The sequence below is a fragment of the Furipterus horrens genome, unplaced genomic scaffold (assembly GCF_987537825.1).
Source record: "Furipterus horrens unplaced genomic scaffold, mFurHor1.1.pri manual_scaffold_8, whole genome shotgun sequence".
Taxonomy (NCBI): Eukaryota; Metazoa; Chordata; class Mammalia; order Chiroptera; family Furipteridae; genus Furipterus; species Furipterus horrens.
In genome coordinates, this window is record NW_028327178.1 from 25,447,562 (window position 1) to 25,455,353 (window position 7,792).

A 7,792-nucleotide genomic window follows, 5' to 3' on the forward strand; every position below is an offset into this window, starting at 1 on the left:
TGTAGACATGTTATATATTAGATTATTAGATAAATTGTACATGTTAAGAAAGGTATTCATATCAAGGGGATAAAGGAGCTACAATATAGTTAGACTATGTTTTAATCCAAAGCATTCAGACTGAATTTTAAAATATCAGTAATATACACAATTACTACTCTTACCCAGTTTAAATGGGGTTTTTATCCCTGCCTGGGAGGTTTTCCTGCCTTCTGGCCTCTTCAAGGTTTCTGTCACAGTTTATTTTATGCCTAAGTTGTTCTAGATCTAGACTTTATCTGAGTTTCTTCTTTATTATACTAATTGCCTCTAATATCTGTATGTGTTTTATTTTCTTCCCCAGATGATTATAAAATAATCTCAAGTGAAAGTTGTCTTTTAGTTTTTCACCGAATTTCAGAAAATATTTAAGTAAATGATGCAACTGAGGGAATAAAACTGTGTGACTGTGTGTGTATGTGTGTTTTTAACTTCTCAGTACATAGAGTAAAAAATATAGGAAAAGTAGAAATCCACTAGAACCTATTATAATAGAGAGATAAAGCTGATATGGTTAGTATATACTTTGTAAAAATGTGGAGATTGCCAGGTATCATTTTTTAATATAGGTAGTTAAAAATTTCCCCTGTAATGTTGTTTGTTAACATTTCTTTGTTTTTCAAACTTCTTTTTATCTTATGAATGACATTAGCAATTATTTTGGGCAGTGTACAAAGGGGAATGATTTCAGAATTATGGAAGTCTTTTGTGTTTGGAACTGAGCATGAGTGTAGTTTCCAACTGGAGCGATGGTGGAAACATGGATTCCAGCTCTGGAGTAATACCATTTTTCCTCATGTAGAGGAATGCTGGGAAATGGTCGCTTTTATGTGCCAACTTGACTAGACCACAGGTGTCCCTAAAGGAAAGTGGTGAAGGGAAATCCTCCCAGAGATTTTGCACACTAATCCATTATCTTTCTAAAATATCATGTTGTCTCAAGCAATAAATAATCGAACACCTACTGTATACCAGATGTATTTTATGCAAAGAGAAAAGTGTGACTATTACTTCTAAAGGTCTTACAATCTAGTTGAGTGAATTAAAATAACTAATATTTTTCTCATCATTATATATCCAGACATACATGCATTTTGGAATTTAATCCTTTAATTAACCTACAAAATATATCCTATATACATGTGAAGACACTAAAGTTCTGGTAGGTAAATCATGGATTCAAAGCAAAGGATTTAAGATTGAACTTAAGTCCTTTTTCTCTAACTGTATCAAGGTCTCTCATCTCTAACCAAGAGCCAGTTCCAAATGACAGAGCTATCTTGAGTACATGGAGACAATGGTGGCCAATTTTATGTTCTCAAGCTGGACTTTTTGAAATTGGTGCAAAAATAAACAACAAATATGAAGGCTCACACATACAAAAGGAAACAGCCCTGTTGTCGTCTGTCTCTCCAAGTCAAAGCCACCCTAACTCTAAAAGTTAGAATAAGTCCCAAGCACTTCATAAGAAGTATATTACTGTTTAGCACCTCATACCTCCAAAGGCCAAGTAACATGTGCTCATATGACTCACAAACCTTTGATGGAATATGGTCACTTTGCCAATGGTTTGGAGCAAACCATACTGATTAAGTATTGGGCAATGTCAATCAACCTACTACAAAGTAGAAATACTTAACTGCAAACATGCTGCTTCCCACAAATAAATGCATACAATATATTTCATTTATTCAAATGTAATAAAACCAAACCAGCCAGAAATTGTCTCAATCCAAAGATTGTCTTGGAACTTGAGCGAATCAACTTATAATTTGAAGAGCAATTATTGGGGTCTCTAGTCTTCCAAAAGAACGAAGTGGAACAAACATTCACGGCAAGAAAAATCAAGTATTTCACCTCTCCTCACTTCTAAGCTTGAACCTCAGCTCTGAGGCATGACTCAAGATTTGATACTAAAGTGTTTCATTTGCAGCCAATTAGGCCTAGGATAAGCTCCTACAGCCCGCTTGCATATGGAGACAACAGTGCCACTTCTATCAACCGTATTTCCATTCCCTTACCCCTCACACATCCCTTCAGAACCCTCACCGCCTTCATCTAAACAATTTCATTTGTACTTATGAAAGGAAGCCTTACAGCCGGTAAGTGGAAGGTAAGGAACAAGCTTAACCACTGTAGCTTTTTCCCATCTGAATATCACGAATCTTGTATCTCACTGTGGTGTAAGGTCTCTGATTACATCAACCTCTCCAAATTATGCTGAAATGAAGGCCATTCAATTTGCTACAATCAGTAACTTGCGAAAGAGCCCACATAATTGATTTCACAGGAATACAGGATTAGGTGACTGAGAGCTTCAGCTTCATTTAGACAATGTTTTCTTTCATTCCAAAGTGCAGTATTCAATAGAAATCAAATTTTTTCCCCCCAACAGTTGGCAGCTAAGCTTTGGCACATACAAAGTTTTTTTCATCCATTTTTTTTTAATTTATTTTTTTTTTATTTTTATTTTTTTATGGTGCAGAAACACGAAAATTGAAATTAATGCCCAGGGTGATCTAATGGAAGTTGACAGGCTTTAGGTGAAATAACTTCTTTTTGCAGCTTGCCCTGATGAGGACTCAGCCAGCAGTCCAGGAGCCACTCTAAATGCCATTCAGGCCTCCAGTGATGCTTGTTACTGAGGTTGTTGCTTCACCCAGCCAATGGAGAGTTTAGATGTGAGTGCAGCTATTATTTCAAACATTGCGATCTGATTTTCACTCCACATTTAACCTCTAACTGCTGATGAGCTCCACTATTCCAGGTGCACACGCAACTTTGAACAAGCTGAGCTTCCTTCTCTCACCTCTGGATGGAGATAAGGGCTACTGAGAGCTTACTTTTAGTGCCCACATTGAGCAGTAAACTATCTGAAAGTTATAGAAGAAGAAGCAGGTTCTGACCCAAAGAAGCAGATAGTCAAATACTCCCTAAGTTTTCATTAATGAATTATGCAGATAATGAATTTTTAAATGCATGACTGTACTAGGCAGACATTTGGTTGGGGGTCAGGAGAAAACATGTCTTAACTCAAGATCCTGTCAGCCTGGGATTCAATTCTAAGCTGTAAGTTTGGCACCTAGATGGCCTGAGAAAAGTCATTCATCTTCTCTAAATCCAGTTTATTTGTTAATAACATGAATGACACTTATTTTTACAAAACTATTATGAAAATTATGTCTTCAATAATGGATACCCATTATCACTAGAGAGCACAATCTGGCTACTAGCTGGTGATCTTGGGTAACTTACATAATCCTCTGAACTTCAGTTTCTTCAATGGTAAAGTAGAAATATTAATGCCCCTTACGGTTTTTAAATGGATAAAATTAAGTAATGTCTGTCAAGTGTTTACCACACTATCTGGCATTAATTAGAAAATATGTAGTTGTTATTATTATTATAAAATTGTATCTTGTTTCTCCAAATGTCCTTGCTTGATGACTCCCACTGAATGAATGAGCACAAGTGATGTTACATGTTTAAATTCTACAGTCCCAAATCATATTATGCACTACCTTTTAAATGTAAACATGACATAAAAGAATGCGTGTCCTCTTAACATTACAGGGCATTAATTCAAACTTTTCAGAGGTCTTTTCCATTAAAAAATGAGGCACAGAGCTAACAATTCTGATATTTGGGGCATTTCCAGATGTCATGGTTGGTGCTGATATTCTGAGACTGGGAGGCTGATGGCACCAGAATGAGCAAGAAAGTAGTTCTGCCTCCTGACCAGAGGACCAACCATCAGTGCTGGGATCGTTCTGTGGTGCCTTTCATGGGGGAGAGATGGTGTGACCATGACCATAGAGAAGCCAGGACTTTTCCATTTCTGATTTGATCTTGTTTTGTCTGTGTATCTTCAGACTCACATATAATCTACAAATAAGTGATAGTTTCTAATTGTATTTGTTCTTTAACTCTAGTTCCTCTTCTCTAGTAGCCCTTATTAACTACCCATTGAGAAGATACTAGTGACAAAGATACTTTTCATTATTGAAAACCCATATGTGGTTATGCAGTATCAATAAAATCACAACTATATACGAAAAGAGAGATGCATAGAATATATTAGACAAATTGTCTAAGAAACAAAAGAAAACATGGTCAGTTTTGAAAAGGCAAAATTTAATATTACCTATTAAAAAAAACAGCTTATGCTATTATTTATTTAATACCAATGTGTTAACCTGAAGAAGAAAAAAATGAAAATATCCAGAGTATCAATTTCCCCTAGACTCATTAACCATGACATGTATGTATATACATGTGTGTGTATATATAATGAGCTATTTACAAATGATAACATAATAATTCTAAATAAAAATCAGTCATGACACATCATTAGAAAATACTTTTTTTTTCTTTAATAGCCTTAATGTAAAACATAGCATGAACCTCAAGGCACATAACTTGAGAGGAAAACAAAACTGATCTCCTTGGATGTTGAAAGCAGAGCCTACTGTGGCGAAGAAAATAAGATTATGAACAAAACCGCAGCAAAATCCAATCAAGGATATCACCAATGATAGGGAGAATTTTCCCATGGAATTCCACCATTCATTTATATATTCATATAACAAAATTGTTTTTGAAACTGTCTTATTGGTGAACCAACTCAGGTTTCAAAAACTTAGTCAAAATATATTTGACTAAACTAAATGACTTATTTGGTTTAAAAATTATTTAACTTCAAAGTAAAATCAAAGAGACAGTCAATAGTAAAGATTCATGCCATGTTTTCAACATCATTTTTTAAATTTGATGACAGAACTCTTCACTTGGAAATACACAATTTTCTACATTGAAAAAGTTTCTATCTTTAAAAAAGTTATCTCCTCGTCTGTGTTATTCACTAATTTGTATTAGCTGTTTATTTTTGTCTGTCCAAACCTACTGCTCTTCCTTCTCCATCATGCTCTGTGTCCTAAGAAACCAATCTTCATAAACTAAAATAAAGTGCAATTGCCCTCTGACTTCCCATCAGGCTTGGCCAATAGAAGACACCTGCAGAAGACACAGGGCAGTTAGAGTGTTGAATAGGGGCGTTCTTTCTTCTTGTTCCTATCCAGTCACGTTGCGACTGGTTTCCTTGTCCCTCCACCAAAGGCGATAATTCCTGTTTGGTATTCTTTCCTTACAGCTCCATCTCCAAGTTCTAGTGACCACTTACTCCTCTTACCCCTTCAAGGATGGTGGCGACTCCTCACTGTCACTAGTTCTGAAATACTGTATCATCCTTTATCAATTTCTCTTACTCCTGCCTCTGTTTTTGTAAATGTTCCCTTTATTAATCTCTCCTCGATTACCGTCTATCTCCTGATAAGCCCCAGAGTGATACCCTGAAATGCTGGTTCTTCCCTGAGGTATAGCTTCCCCAGCCCACCACCCATTTCCTATAGGCAAGCCTAAATTAACATCTTCAAATGCAAAGCGAGGGGCAAACGAGATGATACTTCCAACAGCAGTGAATCATCTAGACTCTAGGAAGTCCTGGAGCAGAAAGAATGGCCAGAAGGAAAAGCAGTGACAGATGGTTGTCCCATATGCACATACAAGGCATCGTAGGAATAGCAGTTCTATATCTTGCTTTTTCACTTAACGTATGATTTAATCGTTTTGTCATGTTCTTAAGGCTTGATTGTAAACATCATTTTGGCTACATATTGTTGCAAGTGAAAGTCTGGGTTTCTAGAATTCATAAATCCTGGAAATATAGGAATCTGCTTTTGATTTTATTTGCTGCTCTCCTTCTCCCATTTCTACATGCATTGTACAATTATAAATGATGTTGACACCCCTCCCCCCCAAAAAAAGAAGTTAATGCATGAATGAATGCATACACTGAAATTTTCTCAAAAAACACCTGTATTCATTCTAGGCCCTTCTACCTAGCATGCAAGTAAGTATCCTGCTTCCTTGGTTTCATACAGTTGAGTCAATAGCTTCATAGAGAGATTCAATCTGCTAGATAAGTCAACATACTTTAAAGGAGGCTCCTCTGTCTTACTTACAGGAGTGAGTAGTGTGAGCAGTTCCAAACATAATGACAGGTGGAAGTGAACAGATATTTTGAAAGCTTTCATGGAATATTGGAAGGTAGTCAGACTCTATGAAAAGTGGTTTCTGAGTAAACCTGTGCTCAGCCCACAGAGCGGAACTCTAGTCCACTGTATCAGTCTGGCTAGACAGAGAAATGCAAGCAATACAACATTTGCATCAAATTATGAAGAAAGATAAGGGCAATAAAAGAAGTAAGAACTTCTAGAGGATAATTTGGTTTTGTTGGTTAGCAAGTCTAGAACTCTCCTGTCCCCTTCAAAATATATATATATATATTGAAAGATGTAAATAATAGAAAAGAGTACTCCACAATTTTATAAGGGACCAAAATCGCCTATGAATATCCATATGGATCTTATAAAATTGAGTACAAAGTGTGGCTCCTCTCTATTATTTTACCTTCGTGGGTCTGGGACAGGCATCCACTGATTTGAAATGTTGGTAACCACAGGTCTTAGGGGACCTGGGTCAGAAATGCTGAGATATCACCACACTGCCATTCTGACCCATTGTCATTCTGACACATTGCATTTCCCCCACGGGAAATCCCTTTGGAGTGCATAGCTAGTCAGACAAATCAACAAATCAACTTTCTCTCACATCAGGGCCACACCGAGATGCATCTGAGAATCATTTAAATAAACAGGTCACCCTCCATTGTGGAGGCTTTGATGTTGGAACAGTCAATAATTACATATATATATATATATATATATATATATATATATATATATATATATATTTATACATCCTCCCATGGAATTTATTTCTCTGCATCTTTCTCGGGTATAGAAAATCTAGCTTTTTCTATGTAGCAGTCTATGAAATAAGCCATTTAAAGGTTGTTTGTTGTAGCGGTTGGTGAGTATGTATGCTTTTTTGAACATGGGAGTTCAATTATAAACTAGCAAGGAGATATATTTCCACATAGCAAATTTGAACAGCATTAAAGTTTACGCTGCTGAAATCACTTCAGATGGAGGGATATTCAAATATCTGAATTTTATGATAATGTCAAGAGAGCTTCTGGTGAGTCCCATTAATTTTTGTGTGTGTGTTGTTTAATTTTACATAAGTAAATATAATTACTCCTTTTGTCTTAAAGAGCAAGTTCTAATATCAATTTATAATTCATGGAGCTAATTATGGTAACTAGGAGGCAATCCTTCCTCAGCTATCTCCCCTGTAATTTTAAAGGATTTTGATTTTTCCCCTTTCCTCTACAATTTCTCTCCCAGCTATGAAAAGGAAGTATACACAATTCATCTGTGATATAATTATTTACCATGGCAACAGTTCGTGAATGGGATTGGGAAGTTGCACAGAAGGAGAAAGCAGCTTAAGGGAAACAGCCGAAGAAATCCTTTCAAGACGAGCGAAGAGGCCTTCAGGTGGGGACAGTTTTTGTTTTCCTGACATTTTAAGGAGGGGCTCAGGTTTGCCTAACGTTGTGAAAACTGAAAGGAAAGGGTCTGTTTTCTGTAGTTCCATTTCAGAAAACCACTTTGATTAAGAGAATGACACAAAAGGCAAACCCATGTTTCCCTCTGCATTTGAATCAGCCCCTGGGCAGCCAGAGGAAAGGGGCTGCTAAATTGTCACAGGGCACTGCCTGCCGGGGACATCTGGGAAAAGGACGCTCCTGTTCCTTGTGTTTCTAAGGTGAATCATAAGCTCCAACCCC